Below are 21,529 nucleotides of genomic sequence, written 5' to 3' on the forward strand. Positions count from 1 at the left end.
ATATCATAAAAGACGAACGGGAGAAACACGACAAACAACCGGGCAACTCGGGGTCCCCTTGTAGTGGACTTATATGGAAAGCTCTGCCCGTCACTCCCCGGTGAGCCTCCGGAATAGTTGGCATAGTTTCGACTCGGTCCTCGCTCTGTGCCAAAACATTTCCATACGACGGGGGCATGCATGTGCAACAACAAACTCGTCCAAGTTGAAACTCATTCGACACAGCCGGTGTGTTGGAAGTCTCAACTTGAGCTCAAGGAGGGATCGAGGATGAAGCGGGAGGTAGCAAGGGCCGGGTAGAATCAGGGGCGGCACCATGCATAGTATATGGACGTACGCAGTGGGAGGGGGGATTCGCCCCCCCCCCCCACAGAAATCTCGAGGAAAAAAATGCATTTTTTTAAACGGAAAATTTTCACAATATTCACCAAAATGTGGATGCACAAAATCCTTCAATTTTACTTTTGAAAATTCAGAAGCACCACAATGACAAACTCGGTCGATTCGCTCCCTCAGTACTCTTGAGTTTCTTCAGTGTCCTTCCCCCCAGGAAAAAAAAAATCTGCGTACGGCCATGCAGGGTACTTTGTATTGGGGGCAGGGGCGGGGTTAAAGGGTGCAGCCGCAAAGGGGCAGGCGTAGTGTGATTTGCAACTTTTAAAAGAGAAAGGAGGGGGGGGGGAAGAAACTGATAGAAGAAACGATAGAAGAGCACAAGAAAGGCAGGTACACTCTAGTCTCATGTAGGCCCTAATTAATGAGAAAAATGTTAGATCGTGTTGCCCCCTCCCCCATCCCATTGAAATATTAGGGGCAAGAAAGGGTGACCAGTGGCGCCATTTTACTTCATATTGATCATGTTGATTATCAGGAGTAAAACGACTCAGATCTAACGGTGCGCTTTACTCCCTCTCCTACTAGCCTACATTCACGACCGTATATGACGCAGATTTTTTTTGCTGGGGGGGGGGGCAGGACGCGTAAACTTTTCAGAAAAAAAAATTGAAAGCGAGGGAGCGAAAAGACCGAGCTTGTCATTATAGGGCATATTTGCATTTTTTTTTTGGGGGGGGGGGGGCAGTTGTCTCGGCGTACTACCATGTCTACATCATGATCTTAATACAATTTTCTTACTTTTGTCCTCCAGTATAAGAAAAAAAGACAAGTGGAACGCCTTTGGTAATCTCGCCTGCATTATGCGATTCGATATAGCAGCTATATTGAATAATTATTCAAAAAAGAAAACATTTGAATATGATAATAAAAATACTATGTCCATTGACCCCATGCATATGACCTTTGACCATCATAGTGATCATGTGATCTGAGATGTGTGCAAAACAATCATTTATACTTGATTATCCTTATGTCTATATGTGTCATGAATTAGATCCATAAACTTTCTAAGTTATGATGCCAATTCAACAAATACCCCCAACATGACCAAAGTTCATTGACCCTATAGTTCATGAAACATAGACATAAGGGTAATCGAGTATGAACGATTGTTTGGCACACATCTTAGGTCACATGATCATGGTCAAAGGTCATGTTGGGTCAATGGACATAGTATTATATTATCATATGAGTGGTTATTTTGTAATAATAAATACAATAGCTGTTTTCAAAGTGAGCACTGCTGCTATATTGAATCGCGTAATACAGGCGAGACCTGCCAGAGGCTTTCCACTTATTTACTATATCGATGTTACAATTCAGAGTTTGTGGAGGTATCCTGAAGTGTCTTCGTTTTTCAGAGCAAATTACAAAAATAAAAAAAATATTAAAGGATAATCTTCAACGTCGGCCTATATATAGTTGGTGCAATTTTGGAGGGAGGGGGGTGCTGAAGTCCCGAACGCAATCCGAGTCGGCTGTCGCAAACTAGCTTTTTGACATGTGATGAAGAGGTATAGTTTTCTATTTAAAAAAAAACCCGGCGAAATGAAGATAGCCAACATCTATAGCTAACTTAGGTCTATATCTTCAATTCAATTCTACAAAACGGGAGTAGGGTCGATAATGACAGCATCACATGCATGGGCATCAATCTATGGTTCACATTGTGGGGAAAAAGTAAAAATTATAAGTATAATACAGAATTTTGCATGCGCTGAAAAACTGTCAATTTTGTATGTTTAAAGGTCTAGTCCAATCTAGAAAATGTTGATTTGAATCAAAGGAGAAAAATAAAACAGGGCAACAGGCATAACGCTGATTTGCTTATTTTTTTTTACAAAACAGCTGATGATGTTCCTCACTAACTATTATACAATATTTTAAATTTTTATGATTTTGACATAATGTCCAACTTGAGTGGATCTAAAAATGTTAAAACAGTTGTGATAAAACTTTGTTTCACATGACAATGAGAAGAAAAATTATTATATTTCATGTTTCATAATGAGATACAAAAAATAGTGAGTCATCACTCTCCTCATTTGCAAACTAATTAGGTTGTACATATCATAAGCCTATTTTTCAATTTCAGCAAAATTTTAAATTCATATAAGTTTCTTATTTCACATCAGATTTTGATGAAAATTTTCATTGATAAGCTTTTTTTTCATTTTTCTCTTCTTATTCAAATCAACTTTTGGATTTGGGCTTTAACAGCAGGCCTTTTATCATGTCAAGTTAAATGGTTTTATAGTTTCCAATGCTTTCTAAAACATACTTTTGCATATTAATAATTATAAATTTGTCCAGTTGTCAAAAATCCTATACTTTTTTTTTTTGGGGGGGGGGCACATTGTCCCCCAAAAAGTTTCATTGCGGGCGACCCCCCTCCCCTCTGCACTATCTAATGTTGATATTAAGTCCAAGAATTTATTTGTGAATTTCAAATAAATCAATGAGAATTAAAAAGTACTTTTAAACACAAACAAAAACAAAGCCTATTTCAACTGTTAACAAACATATCATGTCATGATAATGACCTTACCATGTGACCTCTGACTGCAGCCTAACATGCAGGTCCCCCAAGTCCATCTACCAATTCAATCTGGTCATGGAACTTTCGTTCTGTTGCTGTGTACCCGTGTTTTTTTTTTTTTTTTTTTTTTTTACAAACAAGTGCACACCTAGTTACAAATAATGCGTAAAGCATTTCCATTTATTTGAATGCAGGATAAAAGAGTATAGGTGTCATAGCCGGGAATCGAACCCCGGACTTTCCATGTATAGCCAGGCGCCTTAGACCACTCGGCCACGGCACCTGGATGATCTTATTTAACATCCGATTTTGCTGAAATAATCGGCGTTATGTATGTTTGATAGATATCTATTTTGTTTAAATTAACATCAACATTTTCTTGGGTTGGGCCTCCCTTGAAAACTTTCAACTAATCAGAAGATCAAGAATTAGGCCAAGGCCTATACTTTGGAAAAGAAATCTTTTGAAAATATTGTGATTTTTGTTGATTCATCTTAATACATACTTTAAAAAATAATGTATTGAGGTAATCTAGGTAATTTGTATTTTGAGGTCTAAGCCTATATATCCAGCGATCTTGACTTAATTTCATATTGGTCACAATGGAGCATGCGCGCCATTTTCACAAAGCCACCATTCGACCTTTTTCTTCCCTTTCCCCTTGTCTTGTTCTTTCTTCCCTTCCCACCATCCATTCTATAAACTTCCCAACCTCCTTTGCAGATGCCAAAAAATAAGAACACCACCTGCTCGTGGTAAGTTGTCCCGACCCCCTTTGGACCAAACTCCGCTCTGGCTGCGAACAAACAAAGCTTTTGAAACTAATTACCATGTCAATGAAACCATCGATTCCCTGGCTACGTTCTTTGTGTAAAACTCTTTTGACATTCAACCACGGTCTGTCGCAGGAAGCACATACGAAGCCATATAATTTTTTTTTCACGTTCAGTTTACGCACAAGAACTTGAATTGTAGAAAGTTTAATACAACGGTAGAAAACAACATAATTTCGTATTGCTTTGCAGCCCATAATTTTGCATGAACTATGATAAAACAGGGTTTCTGCACAAAGGAAGCACAAACGAAACTTTGTTGCACAAGTACGTACAACGTAAAAAAACTCTTGATTGAACTGCGTCTGCGCAGTAAACTTTGTAAACCAAAAGTTTTGCGACCGCAAGACATTTGCGGAGCTGTGTGCACGGAATACACCACGAGGAATTGGAATAGTTTGGATATTTGCGTCATTTTTGGACTGTTTTTATCGTAAAAAGGTGAGTTATAGATGTATTCCCAAGGTATATTTGGTGTAAATAGAAGTGGCACAGTTTAGACGTAAATGGATATGTGTATACATAGTTTTTGTGGAGTTTTGAAAGTTGTTGTGAGCAAGCCGTGATGGTTATTCTCGCTACCAACGAGCGGAATAACACGTATTTCAATGGCATTGTATGTGCACGAGTGCGTGTCTGTGTGTATAAAGTTAACTAGCTTCGAGAACGATACGTACTACTACCAGTAACTTTGCACAAAGTTTACTCCATGTTGCAATTGAAGTACTTTTTATCCTGTACTCATCTACGAAAAAAATATATCAATTTTCAATATGGTGAAGTTTTATAGACATGTCGGAACTATTTAAACGAGTTCTGACGGAGTTTCGAAGTGGTAGTATCTGTGCTGTTCTTGTTTCTTCAGGAGTTCTTGAAGTTGAAGACCATGCATGCATGTTGTAAACTTAGGACGATTCCATTTTCAAGCAGGGGGTGCAGGGTGACTTGTTTGTGAACTTGTTTGGGGTTTTATTCCAAAGTAATTATTAGTTATTCTCGAGTCTAATGAAAGCCTGCAAAAAGTATTATTGAGTATTATACTGAGTTATATTTGTAATTATCTAGCATGTGATGCTTCATCTTACTGCATATTTTCCATGAAATTGTTAGTTGATTCAATGATTAAAAGAACATTCTGTTCCACTTTCAACCAAATTTTTCAGTGTCTGTGACTGTGCCAAATGTTTCCCGCCCTGCCTGGCTTTAGAAATGTAAGATCCTCGTGTTTCGCATACCTCTAGTTTCACTTCCTTCATTCAGAATTGCTTCCTTATTTAGAACTGACTCCATAATATGTTTTCCTTACTTTTGGCTTTGGCTCCTTGACATGAAAAATGTTATTCCCATTTCTCAGTCCAAACTTGTGAAGAGATTGGACAGCCAGCGAATGTTGTCCTGACTTTGGCCTACACGAAAAATTAAGCTGAATAATGTTCTGCAAACAACAGTTGGTGGTACATTGCTGTACATATAGGCTGCAAGGGAGCGTTTCATCAACTTTTTCGTCTGACATCTTGTCACTGTCCGATCTGACAACTTTCCTTGATCTTATGATTGGCTGAGAGTCACTGTTACCATAGTAACTGTCGGATAAAACGGTACTTGTCGGATAAAACGTCTGACAAGTCCTTTCATGAAACGCTCCCCTGTATATGTTTCATTGAATCACAATGAAATTATGATATTTATAGGCCTACAAGATATACATGTAGATCAGGACTCCGTCTTACGAAGAGATACTGTACGATTGGTATGATCAACCTCAACTATGAAAAGTCAGCGCCAACATTTAAAATGCATGTTTGTTTGAAATGTTTTCTAGATTCATTGTTGTCTTGACATCTCGGTATGCTCCTTTGTTTACAAAAAAAAAAAAATTGTGCAAATTTGCTCTACGAAAAATTATGACATTGTTTGATAATTTCCATTGTAATCTGCCAATTGATCTACTTTGAAAAGTATGTGTTTATAAAGTGATGTATTAAGTTGTGCATTAAAAACCTCCTTAGTTTTGGCTTCTTTTTAACAACCCCGACCAACTTTATCAAAGAGGCTGTTCTCACTACGTTCCTAAAACTAGTTTACTGGGAACCGGTTCAGAAAGCCAGTTTGGAAGATCGCTTTGCTAGCGTTCTCACTTGATCACACGAAAGTGGTTTTCAAAATCACTTCACGTATAGCGCTCTTGTTGCTATGGAAACGCTCTCAGTGGGGAGACACGTTTCGCGCGAAATTCGAAACCGCAGCATATGCATTCTACACCTGTCGTGTGGAGTAGCGCGCTCAAAATGTGCGAAGATCGCTTCCCGAAGAACGGTTGTGTCCTCACTTACGCTAAAACCACTTTTCCGATGCGAAGCGATCTTGAAAACTACATCGCGAGGTGGTCTTCCAAGCTTCCAAGAGCGCTTCGACCGTTCTCACTTAGCGTTAAACTAGTTTCCACTAAACTAGTTTAAGGAACTGAGTGAGAACAGCCTCAAATACCAAACTAAATGTAAGTCTTTTTCCGTGTTTCCCAAGGAATCCCCAAAGTCCCAAACAATGGTATAGGTGTAATCTGTCAATTGATCTATTGAAAAGAGTAGGCCCTACTTGTATTAAAGTGATGATGTAAGTTGTGCATTAAAAAACTCCTTGATATTTCCTGCTTTCCTGCCATTGATTTCCCAATGACTTTAATACACACTGTGATCAAGTTGTCTTCTCAAAGTAAATCAAACAATGACTAACTTTTAGTTAGACTGTTCTCATACTTTTGGTATTCAAGTACATACACAATAGACGACCAGCAACTATTTGTGAAAAAGCTCGTGCTTGATGTGTGCTGTCGATCAATGATCTTTTTTGTTTGGCACTACTCAATTAAAGTTTGATGAATCTCAAGTTTCACAACTCATGCGAAGTTTTTTTTTTTTCCATTCTGGATGAAAGGAACTTTTCAAAAGGGGAAGTTTTGAAGAAAAAAATACTAGATTTTAGTTTTTGTTCTATAAACATACAGCGTGCATAGATGTACATTTTAATACTTCTGAGTTTACATCATCACAACATTATGGTAAGTACAGTACTGTACATGTACGTGTATAAAGTTATTCATTTGTATTAACAGTGCAAGATAGTTCTTGGCCTTCATGGGGGACATGTATCTATGAAACAATTGGTTCACTTCAAGGAAGTTTGAACAAGAGTTGGAAATTATACATAATTTATTGTGTCATATACAGTGGTGTATTGCCAACTACATATTTGTACAATATTCTACACATTTGGTTGATAAATCTTTATATGATTATGCCATTTGTATATTCTGAACCGTGATTGGTAACTTCAAAAGTTTATTGTAAAAAAAAGAAAGAAAATAAATCATTTATTTTTTCTTCCCTTTCCAGTTCAGGTATTTGGTTTTGATTTGTCATCTCTAAAGATTTGTTCAATTGATATAAAATTTAATCAGAAGATTTTTATGTGTCTGCCTGTACGTATTGGTTTCACACCCATATTGGTTGCCGATGCCAATGCCATCATGCTTTCGGGTAGTCTGTCAGTCTTCTTTGATGGAGCAACTTCAAAATTATGTACATGTAGGAGTGACAATGATCTCATTATTATTATTTTTTACATGTATGTTAATCCAGATATTAAACATAACATTGAAATACATGAATACAATTAAACTGTTCTAGGGATCAAAATCAAGCTTGGCCCTTGTACAGTACATAAATTCCACGGCTCTGGGCCATTTCGCCGGAATGCTCTAAAGAGCCCTGTAAATTGAAAAATGTGCCCAGGAAAATCCTCATTCACTGCAGTGCTATGCAGTTGATTGTATAAAGTAGCCACCGAAAATGAGAAATTATTTTTTGCCTGATGGATGGATATGGATGTGATCAGGGAAAAAAATACTTTTTTTTTTACAGGAGCCATTTTTCTCACTTGTCACAAATTTATGGGAGCCATTTTTCAATTTCCAAGAGCCATTTTTTTATTTGCTAGAGCCATTTTTTAAATAAAAAAAGGGAACATATCATTTGTAATTATCATTTTAGACATGTTAAATTTGAAGTATTGTTTGTTGTATTTTAATGTGCCATCCGTACTATTTCTTTTACCAACAAAAGTAATGATTGCAATAATGCCATTTGATTTATTGTGCCATCTCTACTATTTTTTTTACTAATAAAAGTAATGAATGATTTACTTAGATATATATTGCCATTTGTCTTTATTCAGTGCTATTGTAGAAAAATCTGATTATCAAATGTTTAATGTGGCTGTGTGAGTGATCCTGAAACTTTGAAAGAACAGATAAAGAGAGGTTACTATACAACTGTAAGATAATACATGAAAGGCTGGTATTCAATATGTTTTGTACAGTATCCAATAGAATAGAGTACACTTCTCATGGATTTTGATTAGTAAATAAGCATAATTTGGTGTGCAGTGTGCACGTGACTAGAGCCTGAAATGAACGATCACCAAAGCTCACAACTACCCCTTTCCGATGGGGACCGGAGCGAGCAACATACGCACGACAGGCCTGGCAGTAGACCAAAAGCTTCAGTCTCTGTGTATGGTTGTTCCGCTGAACTGCATTGGCTCACTCACCAATACATAGACTGAAGACCTTGGAGGCTCGTACGTACAGACAACGTATTAGCAGTAACGCTAGATCTAATATTCGGAAACCTGATTTTCCGATCGTTTTTTTGTACATAAAATGTCACATTATGAAAAAGAAATTACATCATATTTACGAAAAATGTATAAAATTCAGAAGTATCGTACCTTAGACCACAGTTACGGCTAATTCCTTTCAAATGATATCGAAACATCGTCATCTTCGATCCTTTCGTTGGTCAACGTAAGTTGCCATCTTGGATGACGTGATCATCCTTACAGACGTATTTACCAGCGCAGCCGCTATAGCACACCTCATTGAACGTAGAGGGCAGCAACACACGGCTGCCATTTTTTCATCTACCATATTTATTTGTCTATGTACCGTACTACATGTAGTGCGCTCACTGCGCTGAGCTTTGTGAATGTGAATGGTACATTACGTGCACGTTATAACCAATGGAGAGATCAGTGGTTATAATCACGCACGAAGGGAAGACAGCGGACGTATGGCCGAGCTAGTTACTGTACACAAGATCACAGGAGCGATTTTTTTTTTAATTACGTGCACGTTATAACCCACGCACGAAGGGAAGACAGCGGACGTATGGCCGAGCTAGTTACTGTACACAAGATCACGGGAGCGTTTTTTTCTTTCCCGATCGCTCTCTCTATTGGGTTTGCAAGTGCGATTTCAAAGCTTACGAGAGCGAAATCGCTCAGCGCTCCCGTGTATTTTTTTCGCTGGATGTGATGATGAATAGCTTTATAATGAAGATTTTGGAGTAAAGAGGACAAAGGTTACAGATATTTTTTTCCTGAAATACTGCATCTCATTCTTGCGAAATTCTTACTAGTTTATACTAGTTAGGAATATTGTCTTTATTAGAGATTGTCTTCAAGCTTGACTCTGTACATTGTATGAGGGAGGGAAGATGATTTTATCAGATTTTGTGGTCACAAGGTCAAAGGTCAGAGGTCATGGCTTGATATTATAATATCATTGTAGCTCCAATAGATACACTGTATGTACATGTAAAGGTGATAATAGAATACTTGTTTGTTTGTAAGCAACCACAGAGGATCACCAAAGGCTTATTAAAGGTCCTCTCTGAGGGACAGGCTGGTAAAAAGGATTACAGTGTATGCCTTTAAAGGGCACTAGCGCACCAAGTGGGAAGCAAACCCGGGTCACTGGTCTCCGAAACCTGCCCTACCGACTGAGCTACAATGTACAGTACATGTATTAGAACGTCACTATCGTTCATGCAAGTAATAATTTGATAAAAATGATTGAAAAGTTTTTAAAGATTTTTTTGCCTGATACATTATGTTAATTTTGAAAAATGTTTTAAATGCTATTGACAGATACTTCGGATAAGGTTAACTGCAGGAGTGTAGAAATACACACACACAAAACCTTCCCCAAAATTTGCTAAAAATTAACAAGTCGCATAACAATTTCAGACTTTTTGTTCACACTTCACAGGTTAAAAGTATATACAAGAATAGCATTTTACTGTACAGTATGATGCTGCCAAAGTTATTTGGCTTCAATGTGCTTCCTTAAATGAGACTTTGTTGGCTGAAAGAATGAATGGCATGTGTGACTATTTAAAGTTAATTTCCTTGTTCAGCCTAGTTTTGAATAAAAGTATCTACATGTAGGCCTACATGTAATAATGAGGGCATGTTCAAATGATATTCTTATTGCTAGAGTCCAATTGTGCAAAACTGCACTCTGAGTTGAAGTCGTTATAGTCCGGGGGGGGGGGGGGGGGGGTTGGCAGTACATGTATTACAGTTACCCGGTATCACCAAATGTTGCAACTTCCACTGTACTGACCTGTGTACTTCAAAAAAAAGTTTTGGGAAGTCTCCCCCCCCCCCCCCCAGCAAGAATTAGGCCGCGACCATTTATTCAGTGTTTTTTATTCTATTTTATTTTTTTACTGCTTTACATTAATGTACATGTAGGGCTGCTGTGAGAAATGAAATTAAACAACATGGAATGTTGATGGCTTTTATTGATGCCTTCAAAGTTCAAAATAACTTCAGTCATGGCACATTTATCCCTTAATACTAATTATCACTCCAGATGATAGCTCATTAATAAAGCTATTTCCTACATTTTTCCTTAGAATTGAAATTTGCAACCATTATTTACAATGTACATTATGAACTGATTTACATCAGAGAGCTACTGTACTAAGAAAACAAAGATTACAGTTTTAGAAAATGGTGGGTGTAGATCTTTTGCATTTGGGACTATTAAAAAATTATGTATGCTTTATATACAGCTATTGTGAAGCATTTTAGTGTTAAAATTGTGTACATATTGTAGAGTGTTGTTCCCATGAGTGAATGCAGAACTGTTCTAGAAAATGACTTGGCAGCATTCCTAACCTTGATTTGATTTAAACTAGAAGGCTGGTCTTTACCAGCCCCCTGTTACACTCTCTACACAAACAAATCTGGGACTAGGGACATTCCTAGCATTCGTATCGCATAGGCTACACACTCCCTCTACCATCATAACTTTACCAAAGTTATGAAGAGGGGTAATACATTTTCATGTAGATGTTTCAATGTAGTCTGTGCTTTGGACTAGGAAAAGTTTTGAGTCTTAGCCCACACAATACGACAAAATGTCTGATAAGAGAGTTGGCCTAGATAATAATTCGTGTCTGCACTGTTGGGGTTTATATGAGAAGTAATGGTTATTTATTTGTTTGTTTGTTTGGTTTTATTTTTTTAAACAGAATCTTGTTATGTTCTTTGGAGAATTTTTTATTTATTTGTAAATTGAAGAGAGATGAAAGGCCCCCTCAAGCCCTCGTCCTATCTATATGAATTTTTGCGCTATGTATTTTTCTTATCTATCACATCTCAAATAATTTGTACTTTCTTCAGCTATAAAAGTAACTTTTGAAAAAGTGCTTAATAAGAAGTAATTATTAAGTTCAATCCAATCTTTTTAGATTAGAATGGTTGATGCGCTTTTAATGCAATATTTTTTTGTATTTGTCAAAACTTTATTGATAAGAAGTCCATTCCTCCTTGTTTTACACAAGGTAGGCCTACTGTACAAACCAATAAATCAATCAGTTGAGGACAGGATGTACATGTACATGTACTCCTCTTCCCTCTTTTTTTTCTACAGTTCTTCTCAAGTAGAATTTTATTTTATTTCTTGTCCCTACCAGGAGCTGATGTGCGATGAGTTCCGATGTGACCCAATCACCGAAGCGTACGCTTCGTTCTGCCACGAATAGCCCCCTCAGGCGGAAGCCAGCAGTACAGGTAATCAATTTTTCAGCCAATGTTCCTCAGTTTTATTTTATTTTTAAATTTTATTTCATTTCCAGGTACACATTATACTCGTAACAATAGTCAAATTTGTTTTCATTACATTGAAAATAATCATCGTACAATATCCAATATACAATATCAAATAAATAAAAAAAACACTCAAAAAAAGGAAAGAACACCAGCTAATGCCTGGGGATTATCAAAAGAAATCAAGTTTTTGTTAAAAGACTCTCCTCATTTATAGCTGGTGCTAAAAAAGAACACTAACATTAAAATACAGTTCAACAAATAACAAATAAAAATGACATTTGAAGACATAATTCGCTAAAAATGCAGGTTTAGAAGAAGGAAAGGAAGAAAGAAAGAGAGAGAGAGAGAAAGAGAGAGAAAGAAAGAAAGAAAGAAAGAAAAAGAGAGGAAGAAAACAATAGAAAAAAGGAGAAAAACGGGAAAAAAAAAGAAAACAAAAGCTGGATAAAGTGAAAAAGGAGAAATGGTGAGAGCAAAGTAAAGAAGAGAGGGTGAGAGTTTGAATGGAAATAGCGAGAAATAGAATTAGTGTAGGGGGGGGTGGGGTGGCAGAATCACTGATATGCATACATGTATGATAATTAGAATGAAGAAATTGCAATGCTTAATTTACAAAATGTTTAAAATGCCTTTTCGATTGGTGGCATGTTACATAAGAGCTCTCGAAGAGCATTAAGAATTATGTTGACATATGGTTCCAAGCACAGGTCTCTCTCAGCCCTAGGAATCGGTTTCCAGAAGCGAGCAAAGCTATGAAAGAAAGTATATTTTAAGGCATTGCATCGGGCAAATTCATGAGTAAATAATAATGTATCTAGTTTCCTTTTTCTTGGGCATGGTAGTACATGTACATGTATATGTTGTGGCATATTATACAAACAAAATAGGCATTTTAATCATAAAAGAAGTTGACAAGTAAATCAATCTATTGTATAACGGTGAGATGTTCAAAATTGTCAGGCGTTCTGTGTATACATGTCAGATTTTTTGCGTCAATGTATGAAAAACAAAAACTAGTAAAACGTTGGACGGCTTCAAGAGCATTGATCAATGTGATTCTTTTGATGAGGGAGCCAAACTGGGATACCATACTCTATGATTGGCCTTCATAGAGCACAGAAAAGACGTTTGAGTATGTTTTGGTTTCTAAAGTTAACTATTCTTCTGATAAACCCCGACAACCTTGAACATCAACAACATAATTTACATGTTCTGACTAGGATAAATCACGAGATAATAATGCCAAGATATTTGTAAGACCACTTGTAGCTAGGTTATAGACATCGTTGATGGCATTTCTAGATCTGGTAATATGCATAATTTTGCATTGAGAATGTACTGTAAAGTACATGTATGTTGGAATATCTTGCCAATAAAAAAAAGATTTTCAATATTTTTTGTTTTGTTTAGTATCAACACACTGCAATTGATTATGGTGTCATGAATTTTCCCAATTAGGGATTTGTGTCACAGTGAGCCAGACTGGTTTGGGTGACTCGCCGTTTTTTCGCCGTTTTTTCTCTCTTTTTTCTCCCTTTTTCCCCACAGGAAACGGCTAGAAAAGGGCGAGAAAACGGCTAAAAAACGGCGACAAAAAAAGTGTACCGACTATGGAAAGCTAACTGTATGCAACAATAATTTTCATCAGAATAAAATAGTGAATACCTCCCTTCGAGAAAACGGCTACAAAACGGCTAATAAAGGGCGAATACCTGCATTGTGGGAAACGGCTACAAAACGGCTAATAAATGGCGAATACCTTCCTTGTGGAAAACGGCTACAAAACGGCTAATAAAGGGCGAATACCTCCCTTGTGGAAAACGGCTAATATAAGGGTGAATGCCCCCATCGGTAAAAAAGCCTTCAAAACTGCTAATAAATGACGAAAGGCACACAAAAAAGTAATAAAACTAATAATAAATAGGACTAAACAAGTTCAAATCAGCAAATAATGTTGTACCACACAAGCGGGTGAGTGCATGTACTTGAGACAACTTGAAATAACATTCATACTACCGTAATGCATGGTAGTGGATAATACCGAACAATCTTCAGTTTTTTCATTCATATCAAACCTTTTCTTAAAATTCATCAAAATTCCACCATAAAGTAATCACAAATACCTACTAAATAATAAGATTTTTAAAATGGCTGAAATCAATCGGCCTATGTCTAAATAAAATTCTCAGCTTCCGATTTCGCCCCTCTTCGCGTGTGAAATCTTTTGTCACTTGTGGTTCGTATACCAAACATGTGTTTTCTGCTGTCATAAGAGAATTTACAAAAATCTATAATTAATTAATTTTCACCATATTTTGTTATGTGTAGAAAATTGATACTTCATAAATATGATTTTTTTTTTCATCATTTTTCTTTTGGAAAGATGCTGCAATGTGCTAAATGTATGCAATTATACTGTACTGTATTATTTTCTTTATCTTGGGCTTGTTATGATCGTTTGCGTTTGCGAAGTGGGAATGGCCGCACCCTTTCGAGAAAACCAGGATAGCTTTTCTCGAAAGGGTGGGATGAGGGAGGGGAGTCAAATAAACACACCTTCTCGGGACAACCGGGGGAGCTTTTCACGAAAGGCTGTGTTTAATAGTTTTCTGAGCCAGTTGTTTCTATGAAAATTATTCATCAAATAATAATAACAACATAATATTAATAGGCTATTGGTAGAAGTGCACATGGGGGGGGGGGGCTGTTACACCCACAAATGTGATAATTGCCCACAAATGTAATAACACTTTACCCACAAATGTAATAACGCCCAAAAATGTAATAACACTTTACACACAAATGTAATAATTTTTGATCGCCCACAAATGTAATAATGACTTTACCCACAAATATGTAATAAATTTGAAGGGATTTTAGGCGAATCCGTTCTAAACTAAAATCTATAGTAATATGTTGATAAAGCACAAAAGTGCAAAGTCTTTTTCCAGACCCGGTTGTTTCAAAAAGTATAATATAAGTCCAAAGTCTTTTTTCCAGACCCAGTTGTTTCAGAAATTATAATATAAGTCTAGTCTTTTTTCCAGACCCGGGTCTGGAAAAAAGACTTTGGACTTATATTATAATTTATATCATAGTTCTTAAAAAGAAAATGTCCTCCTTTTTTTTTTTATAATAAATTTACACACACAATATGTTTATCAAGAAAAAAAAAGTAATTATGTTATCGTCGTCATCATCACCGCCATCTTAATTATTACCACCACCATCATTCTCGTCCTCTTCTTCCTCTTCATCCCCCTTCATTATCACCACTATCATTATTTACATCACAAATACACTATCATCCTCGATTATCATTCCGTTTTCACAAACGCTGACTATTAGTAGGTCCGTGATTGGACAATGTGGTTTGGGGGATTCATCCGGGTTGAAAAAAACACAACGAGAGATCACAAGTGATCATTGCGTAACTTAAATTGAAACAGATTCTTCCTATTGTTAGGTGTTAACTGCAATCTTCACACCTTCATTCACACCTTCCATTGTTCACAAAACGTGCGAGACGGTGTAATTAATTGACCCCATTGAAGTCGCAACAGCTAGGGCATTCACTCCAAAGCTTCTGTTATACATTTTAAGAGTTATCTTTCCTAAATAAAACGAAGTAGCTCAAGTGCATTGGGGTCTTTAACACTATAAAACACAGTTTTGACCAATATACCAACGAGATTGAACCAGCTCATGACATCATGGAGGCTGATGTATGCCTCCCCAAGAATTAAAGTATATCGAAGTGGTTTGTTGGATACGACTTACATGACCAATGGCCCAGTCACATTTCCCTTACGGCGGGTCAAAAACATCCGTTAAGACTTTTTTTGTACCACCTACACATTAATAAAACGGCTGTTTTCGACTCGCCATACGCCGCGGTAGGGGAAATGTGACTGCAGCATCAGGAACATGAAAAGTGCCTTTCGCATTATCATGCGAATATTTGAATTAACATAAAATGGCAAAATACCAAGTGGGAGGCAAGTGCATACCGGGGGTGAAGTTTTTAAGAGGGGTCAGTGTGTTCGTATAAAGGACAGAAAGCGCAATAGAGAACCACTGGAGAAAGATGCAACATTCAAAATTCTGAGCCAAATTCATAAATGTAATATTTATTATGGGATGTGATTTACAGTGCCCTTTAAGTATAATATTATACGGATGAAATAAATTGTTAAGTATGTGGGAATTAATGTTGCTGCCCTTATTTCGCCGCTCGTTAAATTTTTACTTTCAAGTCTTGCGCAAAATTATGTAAGTGCATGTCAGACCAAAAATTGCTAAAAAATGTGATTTCGTGTACAAAGTCAATGCAAATTGTGTTTTCAACAAAAACATAAATGTATGATTACTTTTAGTTTTGCTGGTCTAGATGTAATGCTGTTTATGATCTCAGATTAAAAAGAAGAGTCCCAAACAAATTTAATCGAAAAAATAATGAAAAACAAAAAGTAAAAAACAAAAGAAATACATACGAAATTGCAAAAAACAATAAGACATAAGAAATTTATCTGATATCACAATTTTGTTAATGTAGACAAAGAGTTCTTATACCAAAAAAATAGAACATTCTGAGCTTTATAAAGGGAGTAAGAGGAAAAAGTATGATTTTGCATACTAATTACGCATGAATTAGCATAATTACTTAATAGCGATTTGCATGAAACAAATTACGATACAATTTTGTAGATTACTTCCCTGACAACCTGCGTGCCAATATTCGGCGCGAGAAATTTTGCATTTTTTAGTAAATAGGGCAAATTTAAGCTCTTTAACTACATTCGACTTTGAATGATTTATTGTTCTCCATCATAAAAGACCACAAATAGTAGAGGGGGATTTTATTAAGCGCCCCCCTTTCCAAAGAGTGAGGGACACGTCCCCCTCGGGTTCCCGCCCATGAAGAAGGGAAAATAAGAGTAAAGAATAAAGTATTCAAAGAAGTTTCAATCCAATTCAATTAAATTTTATTTTCATCTGATTGACATTTTATCAAATTCCACATGAAATATAAAAAATGTTGAAATAAAACAATGAATGTAGTAGGCCTATACAATATGTAAATAAGATTTATGAAAGAAGGCGTAACCCCCCCCCCCCCCCAGAAAGTAAAATAACAATTTTTTTACATGAATGACATGAGAATTATTATTGAATATTACCCATGAAAACTAGAGCTTATTTCCAAAAGGAGTTCTTCAGAAAATCTTAAGTTGGGAGAAATATTGCAAATATATATTCTACGTTTTCTAGTCGCTTTTTCTCAATGCATATCACACATTTTCACATTTCTTTTTGCCATTTTATGCAATGCACTTCTCACTCATTCGCCATTTTGTCTTAGTTTTATCGCCCCTTTTCTCTGATTTATGCAATGCACTTCGTACAACCCATTCGCCCTTTTTTTTTTTTTCTAACCTTTTTTTTTTCTGTTTCATGCTCTCACCTCTTACTACTCATCTGCCCTTTTCTCTCCGTTGTCCCGCCATTTTCTCTCCGTTTCATGGAATGCACTCCTTGGGACCCATTCACAATTTTCTCTCCGTTTATGCACTGCACGCATTATACCCATTAGCCCTTTTGTCTCCGTTTTCTCGCCCTTTTGTCTCCGTTTTCTCGCCCTTTTCTCTCCGTTTTATGCAACGCGCGCCTTACTACCCATTCGCCCTTTTGTCTCCGTTTTCTCGCCCTTTTCTCTCCGTTTATTAGCCGTTTTCTTTCAGTATCTTCACTCCTCTAACAGGATCCTCGTCCTTAACATTCGCCGTTTTCTCGCCGTTTTCATGGGGAAATCAATAGCTCCGCTAATATTGAACAATGATGGCACTCCATAATAATTCAAGATTTACGTAAGAAACCTAATGTAGCCGTTTTTTGGCCGTTTTTTCTCCAAAAATTCTCCCTTTCTTCGCCCTTTTCTAGCCGTTTTCAAAACGGCGAAAAAACTGCAACTTTGAATTTCCCATAGGTTATAACACACAAAACGGCGAAAAAAGGGCGAAAAAACTGCAGTGGCTCACTGTGTGTATTTTTAGGGCTGGGAGGAGATGTATTGCTATTTCAAATCTTCAGATTTTTTTTCTTAAAGTAACAGACACTTCATATTTAAGATTAAAGAACAACAAAGTGAACACGCACACACAAAGACCATTACCTAACACAAACCCTCACCCCATATTACATGTGCATAAAAAAAAATATTACAAAAATAAATAAAAATAAGATTATAAAATTGAAGGAAACAAAAAGGGACAAGCAGGTCATATTCTGCCATTTTCAGTAGCTTACTAACGTGGTATGAAAAAGGGACTGAGGACTATCAAATTACATCCATTACTCGATGGGCTTTTATTGCTTTTTATCTTTGACGCTTTCGTATTAATAATGCCATGGAGTTTACCATTTGATGGGAACTTTGATGGTTTTCATGTTTAGGGTACTGTTACCCCCCCCTCCCCCATTTGGGAATTTTGGGAAAATAAAGTCAAGCATAAAGATTCACATAGATGGCAGTGTCAAATTTTATGTTCAGAATACCTTTGGGCTTGGGCCTTTTCCTCGGGCATGCCACTGAATGGACAGATCATTCTTACACACTACACTTTTAATGGTTGTGTGTCCTTTGCCAATAGAGGGCACTCTTCTAGTTTTCAAGCAAAATCTCTGTGAAATGTCAAGTTAAAGGACCCCATCATTGTACAAGTAGTGATGTAAAAAGATGTTAGAATAATACAACTTGACATTTGAAGAAATTCTCATCAAATTTACATTAATAACATAAACTGTATATCAGAACTCGTCATATTGAAAATATTGTTCTGCAACTTCAATTTTTCTATCTCTAGGCAAAGGGTTGGCTTCCTGTTTGAAATTCATATCATTTTATTTTCATACCAGTAGGACATGCCTTTTGTAATATTTGTAAACGTGTTTTTCTCCTTTTTTGTTGTTAGAACATTGCTTTTTTGTATGTACAGTAGGCATACAACCAGAATGACTAGGCCTGGTATATGTTCATATTATTCATAGACATAAAAAGTATAAACTTTAATTGATTGACATTCAATTGTACATGTACTCATACTGTAATGCACAGAAATTACACACATGTCCATATATTGTACTTGTACCCACACGTAGTAGTGCTGCAGGAATAAAGTTTGTTCTTCTCATGCCAGTTCTTTTGTTTGATTAGTTCTCACCAAACTTCAAACCACCACACATTTAATAATACACGATGGAACTGAACAGATGTTCCTGGGCCCGATAATGAGTTGTGAAATTGTTTGCAATCTTTGTGTGGGTAGTCAATTCTTTTTTGCATTTATTAGTGTGTGTGTGTGTATGTGAGTTCCCTATGTAATTATACATGTACACTATTAGATTGCATGCATTTTTTCTTTCCAGGGTTGCCCTCTTTTAAAGTTTGATAAAAACCTCAAACACCTGTTTGGGATATTTTGTTTCATACTATCAATTCCGTTCTTCGGGTTGTACAGTTTTTATGGTGTCGATTGTACTCTTCTATTACATATTAATTTTATAACATACCATCCATAGCAGAGAAGTAGCAATTAAATTAAATTTATATATATGTGCTCAGCTACTGTGTAAATAAGAATTAGATTACCGGTATTCAAATTATTGAAGTTTTTTTTTTTAAGGAGTCTTTAAAAACTTTAATGGACAAGGTAAGATACAATTATGTACATGTATGTCACATGTATACATGTACATGTAGGCCTATGTTTTTCTTTCGAACTACAGTTACAAGTATACATGTATGTGGACCATCTTTTAATTTGTGAAATTCAGGTTTAATAAGTCCATGCCAAGTTTTTGAAAATTTAAAGTTGAAAAATCACGAATGAAGTTCAGTTTAATGTTTAGTATACATTGTATTGTTATACATGTACATGTATGCCTGAACATCAGGTGGGTGTTTCATAAAGCTGTTCGTAAAGTTACGAACGACTTTACGCACGACTGGAACATGTTCTTAGGTCATAACTCAATTACATAGGGATATCACATAGCACAAGAAAGGATCACCAGTCGTGCGTAAAGTCATTCGTATCTTACGAACAGCTTTATGAAACACCCACCAGGCTTTAAATGAAGTTCTGCATGAGCCCATAAATTATTTTCCTTTTGTAAATAAAGCTTGTCCAAGGATTTTTTTTTCTTCAGCAGTTAATATCTGTTGTGAGTTTTTAAATTTTTCTTGCTCTTAATATACATTTGTACATGCATATTCTGTTTAGTACTTCAATCATGCTCGTATTAATCATTTCATATAAAGTTTGCTTTTTTTTTCTTTTTTTATAAACATTCAGGCCGTTGAGAAGTGCAAAGAGGGCAAATCTCCTTTGAGAAATGGTTCGCCCATGAAAAATTCCTCTGCTATGAAGAATCTCTGTCTTGGTAGGTAAAGAACTGTATATGTTGTGGGTACACATACTCAGTTTTCTTAATTTTTTAATACTGATCTGTATTGTGTTTCTGAATAATCTGCGTTTACTCCTCAAATTGGTAATAACCAATATTCTTTAGATACATCATTAAAGGGAACCTACATGTAATCCCAATAAGTGAATCAATCTTATTGGAAAGGGAAAATGCGAGTATAAATCTAAAAGTTTTATAGATATTGGTTTATGGTATGGATGTTTAAAAAACCTTGGCAAACATACTTCAAAATGGGTGACTTTGTGGACAATTCCCCATTTGTTTTGTGCACAAATTACCAGGTTTCCTCCTTTATTTTACATCTTTTTATCATAACCTTGTGACCTTGACATATGTGGTGTGAATTATATTTTCCTATGACATATGTTATGCTCAGAAGGAGGCAAGATGTGGTTTTGGAGAAAATCTGGAAATTTGTATACAAAACGAATGGAGAGTTGTACACAAAATCAGGGATTTTGAAGCGTGTATACCAATTTGAGGATTCCCATGGATACCACAAGACTATTCAAACATGTGCCCATAACTTATAAATATTAAACGGATTTTGATATTGCTTTTATGCTGATCCTCTCATCAAACCCAGGACCAAAATCCAGTTAAAACCAATTAGGGCAAAACCAATTGAAACCAGTTGGCCAACTGGTTTCAATAGGGAAATTGGAACAACTGGTTCCAATTGAAAACCAGTTGCCAATTGGTTCCAGTTAAAACCAATTGGTTCCAATTGAAAACCAGTTGCCAATTGGTTCCAGTTAAAACCAATTGGGCAACTGGAACCAGTTGGCAATTGGTGTCAATTGGTTCCAGTTGTTCCAATTTCCCTATTAAAACCAATTGAATCCAATTGGAGGCAACTGGTGTCAATTGGTTCCAGTTGAAACCAATTGGAGGCAATTGCATGGTTTCAACTGGAACCAGTTGAAACCAATTGGTTTCCAACTGGATCCAATTGGAACTTCCAGTTGGAATGAACTTCATTAGTTACAAATTAATTAGCATTTGCACTAACTATTGCTCATGCCAACATAGAAGCAATGTTATATGTCTATTAATACCAATGTAAAGGGCATTGATAAAATACAGACTTTTATATGTATATATTTATATGGAAGATCTTCAAATATATGTATTTTTATTTGATGTAATTTGGTAACAGTTAGTGGTGTACTAATTATCCTTTAATCTGTTTTAATTATAATCTATAACATTTATGAACATGGTTTTCACTGATAAGTATTCTAAATACTTATCTTTAAAAAGTGTGGTACTTGAAATTGAAAAGAATTAGATAGATACATTGTTAATGATG

The 21,529-nt window shown here is 36.1% G+C and overlaps 1 long non-coding RNA gene across 1 annotated transcript; it reads left to right on the top strand.

Moving 5' to 3' along the window:
• The first annotated feature begins 4,036 nt into the window (after nucleotides 1-4,036).
• LOC129279766 (uncharacterized) lies at nucleotides 4,037-20,168 on the top strand. The gene is made up of 3 exons (XR_008586374.2): nucleotides 4,037-4,209; nucleotides 11,595-11,691; nucleotides 20,085-20,168. It is a non-coding gene; the product is annotated as an uncharacterized LOC129279766 (long non-coding RNA).
• Nucleotides 20,169-21,529: the final 1,361 nt, after the last annotated feature.

The sequence above is a fragment of the Lytechinus pictus genome, chromosome 17, assembly GCF_037042905.1.
Source record: "Lytechinus pictus isolate F3 Inbred chromosome 17, Lp3.0, whole genome shotgun sequence".
Classification (NCBI taxonomy): domain Eukaryota; kingdom Metazoa; phylum Echinodermata; class Echinoidea; order Temnopleuroida; family Toxopneustidae; genus Lytechinus; species Lytechinus pictus.